This window comes from Anser anser (genome assembly GCF_964211835.1).
Source record: "Anser anser genome assembly, chromosome: 6".
Taxonomy (NCBI): domain Eukaryota; kingdom Metazoa; phylum Chordata; class Aves; order Anseriformes; family Anatidae; genus Anser; species Anser anser.
Window position 1 is genome coordinate 23,152,351 of NC_139726.1, and position 12,933 is coordinate 23,165,283.

Genomic DNA, 12,933 nt, shown 5'->3' on the forward strand with positions numbered 1-12,933 from the left:
AAGAGTAGAAAGTGTCTCTCCAGCCATTTTCCAGCCCTAGCTTGCAACACCTGAAAGTGGTAGCAGCTAGGGTATCCAAGGAAAAGGGAGTTTTTCTTTATTTTAAGAGTGCAGAAATATTCCTTTTTTTGTTTTCTTTCTGTAAGCATAAATTTGAGCAGAAAGGGAACTTTGAAACACTTGAGAAAGTATTCAGAAGAACACTTTACATGTTCATCTCTAGACACAAATGCAATTCCAGCTGTGAAATCTAGACTGGCCAACTTACATAAGGATTCTGCACAATTCTGCTGTTTCAAAGCTACAATTGCATATACATACATGCCAAGTTCTTTCCAAAAAAGGCAGCTAGACAAAAGTCAAATCATTCAGAAAAGTCATTCTAATACCACAAAACTACATCTGAAGAAGACTACTGAATAATTGAAATGAGAGGTTTTTTTAAATTAAATTTCTTTTTGTAGATAATTTGAAATAGTTTTGTTTAAAAAAATCTTATTCAAAATTTTTAAAATGCAAGCTATGTTTGTCATTTTCCCAAAAAAGTTCAATTTGTAATGCTGCTGAAAAAGGTTGAATAACATTATTACCAGTTTATTCTAAAATGAAGAATTCTTATTCTAACACTTACTCTAGAAGTCAGGAGTCCATAGTTTCAATAAGACTGTAAAAAGACCAAATTAAACAATCTCCCCTCCCTCCCCCCCGGTTGGCCTGAGTAAACAAAACCATAAAGGAATTTAACAGCGAATGCTTATATTCAATCAAATCCAAGTCCCACTACTTTAGTACAGTAGCACCTCATGACCAAGATCAGGCTGGACAGTAATATCAAACACAGTTTAATCCATGAAGCATTTTCTTTGCCCGCGATAATTCTGGAACATTGAAAGTCTGAAAAATAGCATGCTGTCTTGCAAGCATTTTGCAGCACCAAGTTTTGTCACATTGTTTGGCAAGTTGCATTGGACTTGCGCAACTTCCAGAAGTCCAGAAAAGGCATGTCAGTTTAAATTTTTGTCTTGAAGGATTATGAAATTTAAAATATTTGGCCAGGAAATCTCAAACAGTTCTGCTACTGGGCAAGTAAGACTCCTGCCCAGCAGCAGAAAGTGGCTTTTGGCCATGGAAATGACACCTGAATCATAAAGCCAGTAGATTTTTAAACAGTAATGAGTAACTGCTAAATTCAACATTAATTGAAACAATCAGCTGGAAAAACTTCTAAGATAAGTATATAAACCTCTATTAAAAATAGATAAATTATTACAATATAGAAGACTTCTGTTCAAAGTCCTGTTACAGAACACCAAAATAGTGATAAAGTCAGGATCTGTCATGCAGAACAGAAAACAGCGTTTTTCCCCAAGTAGTCTATGTTATAGGTTGCATTATAATCCTCGAAAACAAACTGTATTGATAGCAGGCAAGAATAATTTTACCTAACCTAAATATGTAGAATTCCAGAAAAAGAGCAGACAGAAGGCCAAAAACATGAATTATGCATACTGTATCATCAAATTCCCATCCTACTTTATAGCTGGAGCTGGTTCTGTATGGAAAAAGAAATTAGGGTAGAACACATATTGAACAATTTTCTCCATAACTGGTTCTTATTCACCTTAAATGTAAAATTTTATTTAGCTTATATGATAGGGAGACATCCTTATTAAAGTAGCACATTTACATAGGTCCCTTTGAAAGGATTTAATGCAAACAAGACTGAAATAATTGAAGGGAAGACATTTTCAGACTGTTCTCAAAAGAGCTTAGTGAAGAAGGGGATAACAGGAAAGAATTACTTTATTATATTGATTTTCCTGGAAAAAAAAATCTAAGCAAGGTAGGTCAAATAAACCAATTCTCTTTTGTAAAAATCAATACAAGCTTGAAGAACATCAGTGAATTTACATGTCAAAAAGTGTTTATAACTGTACTGCAAAAGAAGATCTGCACATTATTACTCTAATAAGGCAGGTAACAGAAGAGACTAGCTTGGCTCATTACTGCACGCTGCTATTTTAAAATTGTTTAAAGTGCAACGTATACACATTTTTCCTAATCTAATCAATCCATTAATCTGAAATATGAATGATTATATATTACATTGCAACTCCCTAAAACATGTTGAATCATAGCATGGCTGGCCCTCAGTTGCTTAAAACACGTCTATCTGAAAATGAAAAATACTTCTACACATAACACTGCAAAGAAAATTGTATACTTAAATCTTTACCCAAGCCACACATTCCTTATCTCCAGGACACTTCTGTTCTATGGCAAAAAGGTATCAGCCATCACCTAAAAAGCTAAACTCACCAGTTTCTCCTGCTTAACTTCAGCATCTCCATGTATGTACAACAAGGCTGAAATTAATGTCCACTAGTGCCTCAACAATAGGTAAAACGTAAAACCCTACTAGCTTCTTTAAATGAATAAATATATTTTCACATCAAGCATCTGAAAATTAGTCCCCTTTACATGACTAATATTCACAATAGTATACTCACTGTCCTAGATACTTGAAACTGGAAACGTTTTGGAGCAATAACCTCAGCTCAGTGTTATCAGTTACTATAGTTAGCATCAGTCAGATGAATATTAACTATAGAACTGACTCCCAGTTTCTGGCAGGACACATGCTGAGGACATAACACATGCTGGTATGTCCTGGCTGCATGACCCAGCATCCAGCTGTGATGAGGAACCCAGGTTTTCTAGCTCCTTTGCTGTAGGGCTCCAGCCACCCTGCTGTCTCTCTCCCAAATCTGATTCTGCCCTACGAAAGACACATCCAATTCCCTGAATTTCTTCTTTATCTTCTGTCTTGTCCATTAAGGCTACAAAGAATTTGTCTGCAAAATTTGTTGTTTAAAGCAACATGCCCTACCTCCATCAGAAAATGGTAGGCGATAAACTGGAGGAGCTACAGGCCCTGACTGAAGTTTTGGTACTAATAACAGAACTTCTACTGATTTTGCCAGGGATAGTATTAATGTGGACAGAACACACAGTTTGAAGTATCTCTTGCTGATAAACCTTTTCAAGAAAAGCAAAACAGGGAACCAAGATCTCTCCAGCTTAAAAGCCATCCAACACAGTTGAGGAGTCATACTGAGGATTTGATCCCGTTTCTTTTGACCCCCTCTTCCAGTACAGGGTCAGATACTCAATCTGATTTCTTTGCATTATTTAAGCTCCTTCTGAGATTATTCATTAGAACATGCAAGAAACTAAACAGCAACCTTAGTAGAGTTATCTAGTATTAAAATATCATTGTCTGATTTCCATCAGCAGAGGTTGCAATCAGTTAGTTAAAGCTAATTGTTTATAAAAATCACAGAAGACATACTTTCCTCACATTTCCAAAGAATAGCCTTCCTACTGCTAAACAGATCAGTTCTGCTAGGACAGTCAAACCTTTGAATGAACTAATAGAATATCTTCTAAGAGCTACAGTGAAATTCTGTCCTCACCTCCCAAAGTACTCCAAAGCAGCATTAAGGTTTTTCATTCCAGCTTAGGAACCACATATACACATGGTTTGCAATAACAAAAAGCCACACACCTTTTCCATAGCCAATTAATTTTACATTCCTCACAAATAAAGAAAACAAAGATGTAACACAAGGACAAAGGCCAAAATGTAAAATCACAGAATCATTCAGGTTGGAAGAGACCTTCAAGGTCATCAAGTAAGAAGAGAATTTATGCTCAAGATACCCATTGCACAAATCTCCAGCTTCAGTTAAAAGCCTTGATAAGCCTCAGAGTAGAGCCTGTTCCCACTCACCTGGCAGCACAGTGATCAGGAAACCTTTCCAAACATGTGACATCCTGTGATCTGAGTTTACAGTGGGAAAAATCCATACATTTGCAAATATTCCATACCGCAAATAATTCAGTGTTTGTTTATAGAAGTAGTAAAGACACCTCTGGATTTTGTTCTCTTTTTGTCATTCTCTGTTCTTTTTTCCTTTCTCAGTCAGTTCATTTTATTTTTCTACCTAGCTATTTATCACTTACATATTTTTGTCTCTGCTACCTTCTCCATATTATTCATTTTTTTCCCCTGTTTGAAAACACATTTTTTAAATGACACAGTCATGCAAATACACATCTTTTAAATGACACAGTCAAATGCCTTTGCAGGACTACAGTTTCAACTTTACTTTTTGTGTGTTGTTTTAAATGAACATAAACTTTTATAACCATTGAATAATTATCAAAAGAGCTGCCTTAAGAACCTTTATTTTTAATTATGCATTGATGACTAGTAAATATAGTATATTTGATGTATTTTTGTGTACTTTATGGCAGAAAATGTAAGCAAATATTATGTAGGAGAATTCAGAATATGTTACTCACCACACTCATTTATTCTGGTAACCTGAGATGCATTTCATGTCACCCAACAGAAGGGCTTCTCATTTTCCTTCTTCATAACTATCTGCTAGGTTTAAAAAACAAAATTAAATTAAATTCTCAAAGTAAGAGTGGAATTCAATAGCAGGAAACAGGACACAGTCCTTTTCCTCTCTGCATTAGGGGGACTGCCTCCTTTGAAATATTCCATTACCCAGTAAATGACAAGGCTTAGCCCTCACCTACTCTAGGATTTGTCTGGGTTATAGCTTGCAGTCAGCTACCTACATGGGTAGTTCAGCATAAACTTGAAGCAAAGACAAAGAAAGTAACTATGGTCATCAGCAGACTTTGCCTCCTGCTTTTAAGCTTCATTAAGCTTCATCAACACCAGCTGCAACTTTCCTAGTCTGCAGTGATAGTTGCAACAGCAACCAGCTATTGAGTTGGCAGATAATTCAACACAGGCAGAGATTCATAAAAGAATTTTTATGTCAGTCCAAGGTAAATTAGAATTGAACCTAAAGAAACCAATGAACTTAAATCAGCAAGAAATCAGACGGGGTTTCTTTTCTAACAGCCACCATGTAGGCAAGCTAAATTTGCTTCCACAGAGATGGTCCTATTGCTTTAGAGATTTCTGTATTGATCTTTAACACTCAAAACTTACCCTAAGTTCTTTAGCATACGAGATATGCTTTGAGGACACATTTCACCTCTACAAAGGGAGGGATTGAGCACTGAAAAAGTTTATGTATTGCAAACAAGAAACACTAGCTTAACTCCAGTTTTCCGCTCCTTGGGCAGAAAACAGCTAGACTACAACAACCCCCAGAAACACTGTACTTGCTACCTACCCAACCATACCCAGCCAGCGTCAAGAGTTCTACAAAAAAATTATTGTCAAAATTATTACATTAGTTACAGTTATTTACAAAAGCAAAGTGAGACTTCTACTAGGGGAAGAAGCACACATCCTCCCTCTTCTTTCAGCAGCTCTACAAAAAAAGAGAGCCCTTCCAGTCCTACAGGGTAAGAAGAGCACAGACACTATCCCCTTACTAAAACAAAAAGCCTCCAACAAAGCACCCCTCATCATCACCAGCACAGTGAACCTGCAAACAGAGGATAAAAGCAGAAGCTTTGAAAATAAGTAACTACCTGGAAACCAGCACAGACCCCTCACATCCAGAGCAAAATCAAGGCTGGACTGAACTAAACCACCCCCTCCCCAGCCGTTATATAGCTCCTGCTCAGGTAATCAACCCCACCTGCTCCAACGGCTTTGCCACCAGCTCAGCTGCCCTCCTGCCTCCCTTGGTGCTACCCGGCCCCTTGCCTGCAGCTGGGGCCTCCACAGCCTCCCCCCAGCCACCAAGGGCCTTGCTTGGCACCAGGTGTGTTAGGAGCAGTGCCAGCTGCCCCCTCAACCCGTCCTGAAAGGCATGTGTGGAGGTTTTTCCTGAGCATGCTGGTGTTTGGTGGAGATAAGCAAGTCATCAGTATAAGAAAGCTTGTTTGAAGTGTTAAAGATGCATGTTTGCTTCTCAAGTGTTGTTAAATGGAGCTAGATGGCTAATTTAGCTTTTCAACGCTATAGCAAACATATAGAAATGTTGTAATAAAGGCAAGTCCCATTTACCTGTGGGTATCTGAGCTGTCCTCTCACACAGTTATATGGAAATGTATCTCAGTACACAAATATGAGGCATGTTTGTGCTAAAATGTATTTATTAACAGGCACCTTTGGTAGTTTATAATGTAGAATCGTGGCAAAGGAGAGCAGACTGGTTACGTACCAAAATATACCTGGATTTTTTTGCCTATTGCTAATGTCTAGAAGAGGTGATCAGCACTACTATGTGGAAATGAGCTGTGACAAGCTGGCATCTGGACATAAGGATATTTTCTTGCAGAAGCCAGTGAGAGCCCTCAGGGTGCAGGGAAGGCCTTAGGAGCTGAGCACGGCTTCTGCCTCTTCAAGGCCGACTGGAGCTGCAGGCTCAATGAGGACACCTTCGTGCAGTAGTTTGGCATTCCCAGCCTTGCCTATGACCCTGAGGTGTAAACTCCAACCCCGTTAAACACCTGGCTAAAAGTTTTAACTGTAGTGATGGTGGATGAACAGGAGAAGATGGATAGGAGAAGTAGATGAAGGACTGGATAAATAGGAGAAGAGAAACTGCTCTTTGTTGTCTGATGCAGCATTACTATCCCTACCTATTCAGAGATAAAATACAACATCTCAATCTCCTTAACATTGCAGGCAAAGTTTATTCTGCATCTTGAAACTGGCACAGATTGATGTAGAAGAAGGCATGTTTTCTTATAGCAGGGAATTAAACAGAAAACTTCTGTGTGCCTGCTGTTCCTATCCTTTCACTCCTGAAAATGAAAACACTTGGTTTATGGGAGGAAAAAAAAAAAAAAATACTAGCATTGTGGACAGAAAACACATATTAAAAACTGCCTTTGCCACAAAGTGAAAACAGTTTGGTTTGCTTTGACAACACAAAAAATAAAATAAATAAATAAATAAATAAATAAAAATCAGGGAAAGCTATCAGGACAGACTGTTGTGTTATCAGCAACAATCACCCAGTGGGCAGCTTCTGCTGTGCAATGCACTTTTCTCCTGCTAGCAGGAAACGTTTGCTGCTCTCAGAGCTCTCCTTGTAAACAGTGAGCTTCTGTCTTTAAAAGCAATAAAAAATCTTATCTCTTCTCTGAATTCCCTCTGTTTTACAATACTGTATTCATAACGATTGCTACCTGATTAGCAAGCTGCCACAGACTGGATGGTGAAGGGGACACTTGGCTTGCTTAGCATGCTGTCCTGTGACTGCAATAGAGTATCTCTACAGCTCCTCCTGTTACAGCTTGCTCCTAGGAAACTCTTCTGAGCCCAAAGTCCTTCATTGTCAGTCATTCTGCTCCGTGCAGAGAGAGTGTAGGGGAACCCTACCAAAAACATTTTTTGTTGGTATTTTGGTACGTATCACCGGTTTTTAACTGACAGACATTTTTGAGCAAGAGTTGCACTGAAAATGTGAAACACGGTGACACATTGCTTGTTAGGATAAGGATGAAAAAGAAGAAAAGGAATAAGAATGAAAAGTCTTTAAATACTCTTCCTTTTCTTATGACATGATTTCGTATTTGCATGCCACTTTCCACGTATGTGAGCAAGCGAAAGAGTGGAGGAAGAAGCGGGGCACATGTTGTCACTGACTGCTGGTGCTGCTGGCAGCAGATGACTACTGTCAGACCCAGCATTGCCTGCCCGCACTGCTGCAGTGGCCGGGTAACTTCTCTCTGACAAACTGCTTCTGCAGGACCTTGAAAGACCTCGTGCTGTAAAGATCTATCAGTCTGCAGCCATTATTAGCTGCAGCCGTTTATTGTAATAGCATGGTGCCTCTCATGAGAGGCAAAAATTTTCTTATTGGAAGATGTATTAGTACATCTGTGAGAAATAAGGAAATGAATTGCATAAATAAACACATTAGAGTGAACCCAAACAAACAGAAATGGAAACCCTTTAACAGCTTTAAAGTCTTTTTAATAAATATATCATTGACTATCTCATCTTCATGTATCAATTATATAAAGTCAAGGAAATGAATGTAAATACATAATAAATTGTGCGCTGCTTCAGCACATGTGTTTTATAGAGAATGCATTATATCACAGCATAACCTTAATTCTGACCTTAAATAAATATTATTACAAGAGAACTCTCAGATTCCAAACATAACAATAACAACTACTTCTGGAAAAGACAACCATGAAAAATTATTTATATAAGCATTAGTGATATCTACTGACCAGCCCAAATGCAAGTCTGCACATATATATTTCCTTAGAATAAGTGGAAAAATACTTTAATAAACTACCCAGTAGAACTAACAGAAGCCACAGCACTTTGAAATGCTTAAAAATTCTACATCTGGTTCATATATTAAACTATTAAAAATGTCCGTAACCATATCCATTAACTTGTTGATTTAAAGAATCACCAGCAGACTGACCAGCATCGAGACTTTAGCATTGTCATGAAGTATGTATTTCTTTATAATTGAATGAAAGTTTATCTAGGTGTTTATTAGGGGGCTGAGAGCCCAGCTTTAATGTCTAGAAGTATTCATTTTTCTTGTTTTAAAAAGTTTGTTTTCTGGTGAGTTGTTACTACCATTTGCCTAACAATGAATTAGATATTTAAAGTTGTTTTTCTTTTGTTTTCCCTAAGAATTTCTTCTTAATAAAGCTGTTATAAGTCACAAAGGGAAATGTGCATGTGGATCAGCCCCACTGACCATGGCAAGGTGCGAGGGCACTGCAGTACACATCCTTTCACCCTTCCACAGTCTCCTTTCAGCAGCTCTTAAGGACTTGCTTCGGGCATCTTTCCAGATGGCAGTACCAAAAGAAGAGCTTGAGTATACTTCTCTCTACTTGGCACCTTTTTGCCCTGCCCTTGCTACAATTCTCCATATAGCTTGCAAAGAACTTCAGTAAATTGAACCTAAATGAGATTACCTTGATAATACGGCGCTCCTTTGGAGGCCACCTTTGAGAACAAGGTACAATACTGCAAATCTCCAAGCTGAGCAGGTGTGATAATGAATTCAAGAGCTGAGAATGTGTCACTGTGAATTCAGTTGTTCTCAAAACTTAATACGTGCATGTTGCAATTTGATGATGCTTTATACAATCGCAACGTTGTTACTGTCAGAAACAATCTGTTTACTTTGCATATTTTCACATTTTTGTGAGCTGCCTAGATTCTATCTTCCGCAATTGGAATGGAGATTTACCAATTTATTTTATTTTTCAAGATGAGTAGCTTTGCAAAAGATTGGAAAAGGTCCCAACATTCAGAATTTGGGAAAATTCTGGGGCATAATGATATTCATGAGGATTCAGATTCCACATTCATCTGACCTTGACAGATGCGATGAGGCCAGAGGATCTCAAAGAGCAAGCTCCAGGGGTGAGAACAGTCCCAGGAGCATTGCAGGGAGGAAATAACCCACTCTCGGTTTGCCAGTCCAGTACTCTGAGACTGGGCAGAGAGGCTTTCATTTCAACCAATATACAAACATGGTTTGGGGTGATAATCAGTGTAACAGGCTGGGGCAAGGACACTTCTAAATGTTTATGGTCTTTGTCTTAGAAGTACCAGACAGAACCATACATGTTCTCTCACTGATAGTATGGCTGTAAAAGCCATGACCAAAAAAATTTATTACAGTAAAAGCTATGTTTTAGAAGCCATTTCTTATTCTACTAGCTTTTCTCTTATTAAAGAAATATTTAATTTTATGTAAAGTCTTGAAACCAAAAAAGGAACATCAGTTGTCTGCTTTTATGAACTACTTCAAAAGTCAAGCTCTTTTTAAGTGACCTTCTACATTGCTAATTGACCCTCGATACCATATTTCACATACATTATATGTCTAGCAGAGAGATAGATATATACACACACCAGTCATTTGCAAACCTGTAAATCCCATTCATGTCACCAGGCACGACACTAGCGCACACTCTGGAAGGTAGACAGTGCACAGCCTCTGGGTTGTTTCAATTAAAATTCATTTTCTTGACACTGTTAAAACTTCAGTAGGGAGCTTTGTGAAGAAGAAATCTCCCATGGGATATCCGCATTATCACGCTATTGATACAATTTGGCTTGTTTCACACACATTATCTGCAGAAAAAGCAGGACTTAATTACTGGGCAAGACAGTGAAGAGGAGAGCAGGCAGGGTGCTGCTTTCCTTCAGGGGTGCCATCCCCCAGCGGGCACTCAGAAGCACACCCAGGCTCTTGTCTTCACAGGCGAGATATTACTGTGCTGAGAGATTTCAACAGAAACGTAATTATATAAATGCAAGTCTGATGGTGGTTTATAATATGCCTTTGGAACTTTAGCTCCAGCTATTGGTACTTACGTGACCACAACTGCTGTTCTTAAAAGTTTCCAAACACTGAATATGATCCTTTACAGACTTAACCGGCACAACTCTGAAAAATAAAGTGATGTCACAGTTCAGGATTATATTACCTGCGTATCTCGACTACCACACGCACTCTTTGCACAGCATTACATATTTACACGCACACACACACACCGATAGGCAAGCCCTGGTACATCCTGCAGCATGCTCTTTTGCAGTTGCTGAGTCCTTGACAGTTTCGGAAACAATATTTTGTTTTCTTTCAGGCATATGATCATTTGATAAATGCCTTGTTTGCGTTATGAAGTCTTAATTTTGTAAATTTCAAGACAAATTCAATTAAACTTTGCAAGAAATCAGGGCTGTGAAATACATGGCATGTGGCACTTGCAAAGCAGAGGTTAATGGAAAAAGTATTTAAAGGATCCAAATATAGATAGGTATAGAAACAAAATTGTATATTCAGAAGGGTTTTTGCAAACTTCATTTTAAAAGAAAAGCATTTTTGGAAATAATCATATCAATGGTTTCCCAAAAATATGAGCTTTAAATTTGAAAATGATCTGGAAAAAATAGCAAAAATTTAGATATACTTTTAAAAATTGTCTACATTTTTTGAGATAACAAAAAACATTTTTCAGCCTTTTACAGTGACATTAAACAAGCTCAACTCTCAGTGTTACAGTTTCTAAACTTCAAAAAAACATGAGTTCTTTTTAAAACTAATAAATTAATGCTGTATTTTTCCTGAACTAAAGCTTTTGTGTTTATATTACCTTTAACAAGGTTTGATCTATGTAACTTGGGTTTTTGTTGTTGTTGTTTTTTCTGGAGAGAAAAAAAAAAAGATTTGTAGTGACAAGCTTAAAATCACTTTTTTATCGTTATTATTCCATGAATTATATATTACTGTCAGCAAATTTAGAGGAACTTCTAAAAAAATCCCTGCTTTGAGACTACTCACCACTTTTCAGGAGGTACTCAGCAGTGTGCAGGTTTGGACCCACAGGTCTTGGATCAGTGAAAAAATTATGAAAGCAACATGTTCCTGAAATGCTAGGTCCTGCTTCCTTTACCCTAAGGCTGTCTGGGTTTTTAATCTAAACTCCTGAATTTTATATGGTTTGTCCTGTATTGTTTATTTCCAAGCTGTGTTTTAGATGTTGGAGAGAAGTGTAACAGAACTCAGAAATTTCATGAACTCTAAGTTAGTATTTTCTTTTTTAAGATGTTAAACTAAGTGCATTCCTCTTTCCAAGAGATAGTCTAATGAAAGTAAAATTAGTCCAGAGAGTCAATTTGGGAGCTACTGTCATATCTTTTTGACTCAAAAATACATTTAAAATTAACTTAACGAAAAGAAAAAAAAAAAGAAAAAAGGAAAAAAAGCAGAAAAAAAAAAACCTTACTCCCTAGAAAGCTTAAGAATTGTTCACCGTTTGCTTAATTTAATTTTTATTTTTTTAAATGCAGTTAGCATCTAAATAAACCTTATCAAACATTTCTTTCTCCGCTGACAATTTTCTGACCTCCTAGTTGAAGATCTGAGCCCTAACTTGGTTCATGGATGAGTAATCACAGCAGGTCCACAACAGAACCTATCCTAGAACTACAAATATATCATCGGCAGCCTTGTAAATCAAAGCCTCAAAGAGCATCATTTACCCTGAAGCTAAAATTGCTTGTTTATCAGATGGTGCCTAGCTTAGCATGGAGTGGTTCCTTGTAAATCTCAGGGACCTTTTACAGCATATACTTAAGCAAGCACATTGGCTCCTGGGAGACTTTCTGAGAGCTTTAATGACTGCAGACTGCTAAAAGATCCAGGCCTTGGTTTAGTTAAGTGGTTACTTGTATAGCTTGGCTCCATTTTGTAAACTCCCAAAGATAAGGTGTCTGCGTTATCTGGGGAAAGAGCAAGCATTAGTTTCTTAAGAAATCTTTATATCCTAAGTGTTAATGTTCTTGTGTCTTTTGGTATTTTGACCTTTGTCTGCTTGCTTTTGATTTACTGTGGGAGCAGAATCTTTTTCCCCTAAGCCTTTCCTATGCTTTATAGCTACTTTGAAAAGAACAGTGAAATAGTTGGAGCACAGCTTTTAAAAGTAGGCATAAGGCTGCACTATTCATAAATACGCTGTACAACTCCAGACTCCCTAATAGTAATGAGGCAAGACCACCCATTTTATTTCATATTATTGTGGGTTATTTTATTCCATAATGAAGTGGGTGGTGACAGCAACTGGATGGACTGCTGCTTGGTGCAACCCAGGTTAAACCCCAGACTGTGCTCCCATTGGTGTTTTGCCACTTTAGGAGAGAAAAGCCCACAGGTTCTGGCCAGACAGTGGTGGCACCAGTGGGAAACTACCCACAAAACTCCCATAGGCTTAGAAGTGTAAGCACTCACTGTAGTCATGAATAACACATTGGCTTGATCTACCCTGAGGACACCGGTGGCCAGTCAGCCACTTGCTGATAGATGCTTGCATACACTTGATGTAATTCGCTAATTGTAGAGCTTGTTATCTGGGTTTCACTTTTTGATTTGAATTAATTAGAGTTCACCTCGATACAGCCACCTGCTGTGCTGTCACACGCAGCATACA

General features: G+C 37.9%; 1 protein-coding gene across 7 annotated transcripts in view; it reads right to left on the reverse strand.

The window, feature by feature from the left end:
- The window catches only part of LOC310901799 (uncharacterized protein), a 143,060-nt gene extending 137,325 nt beyond the window's left edge, over window positions 1–5,735 (reverse strand). For 2 of the 7 annotated variants that reach the window (XR_014586169.1, XM_083842200.1), the window contains exons 1-2: window positions 5,527–5,735; window positions 4,369–4,453 (exon numbers count right to left, since the gene is read on the reverse strand). The gene's annotated coding sequence lies outside the window, so the exon portion shown is untranslated. Of the gene's footprint in view, window positions 1–4,368; window positions 4,454–4,607; window positions 4,634–5,526 lie in introns of those variants that run through there. The other 5 variants (XR_014586170.1, XR_014586171.1, XR_014586172.1 and 2 more) reach the window with 5 other exon arrangements.
- Window positions 5,736–12,933: the final 7,198 nt, after the last annotated feature.